Below are 1,046 nucleotides of genomic sequence, written 5' to 3'. Positions count from 1 at the left end.
TTAGGAGGGGTTTGGGATTTGTGGGGTAGAATTTGGGGGTCCCTGACCCCCCCTGTTCCCCCCCAGGGACCCGTGAGGAGCTGCTGGAGAGGCTCCAGGCCTACACCCTGCAGGTGAGACCCCCAAAACGGGGGGGACCCCAAATTCTCCCCCATCCCTGAGTCCCTTTGAGGAGAAGGACTCATTTTGGGGGGATTTAATGAGATTTTGTGGGGGTTTAATGTGATTTTATGGGGGTTTAATGGGATTTTGTGGGGGTTTAATGTGATTTTATGGGGGTTTAATGTGATTTTGTGGGGGTTTAATGTGATTTTGTGGGGATTTAATGTGATTTTGTGGGGGTTTAATGTGATTTTACGGGTGTTTAATGGGATTTTGTGGGGGTTTAATGTTATTTCTGGGGGGTGTAGTAGGATTTTGGAGTGGGTTAATATGATTTTGAGGGGACTTAATGTATTTTTGGGGTTTGAAATTATTTGGGGGGGTTAATGTGATTTTGGTGGGGTTTAATAGGATTTTAGGAGAGTTTATATTGATTTTTTGGGGCGTTTAATGTAATTTTGGGGGAGCTTAATGTGATTTGAGAAGACTTAATAGGAATCTTTTGGATTAAAATGACTGGGGGTGCCTTTAATGCGATTTTAGGGTTTTAACGGGATTTTGGGGGGGATTAATGTGGTTTTGAGAGAATTTAAGGTGAATTGGGAGGGTTGATGTGATTTTGAGGGGGCTTTAATGTGATTTGGGGGAGTTTAATGTAATTTTTGGGAGGTTTAGTGTGATTTTTGGGGGGGTGTAATGAGATCTTTGGGGTGGGTTTAATGGGATTTTTGGGGTGCGTTTAATGGGATTTTTTGGGGTGGGTTTGATGGGAATTTTGGGTGGGTTTAATGGGAATTTTGGGTGGGTTTAATGGGAATTTTGGGTGGGTTTAATGGGATTTTTTGGGGTGTGTGATGGGATTTTTGGGGTGGGTTTAATGGGAATTTTGGGGTGGGTTTAATGGGAATTTTGGGTGGGTTTAATGGGAATTTTGGGTGGGTTTA

The sequence above is a fragment of the Geospiza fortis genome, unplaced genomic scaffold, assembly GCF_000277835.1.
Source record: "Geospiza fortis unplaced genomic scaffold, GeoFor_1.0 scaffold3004, whole genome shotgun sequence".
Classification (NCBI taxonomy): domain Eukaryota; kingdom Metazoa; phylum Chordata; class Aves; order Passeriformes; family Thraupidae; genus Geospiza; species Geospiza fortis.
The sequence above is the reverse complement of the archived record's forward strand: the minus strand, read 5'-3'. Positions refer to the sequence as shown.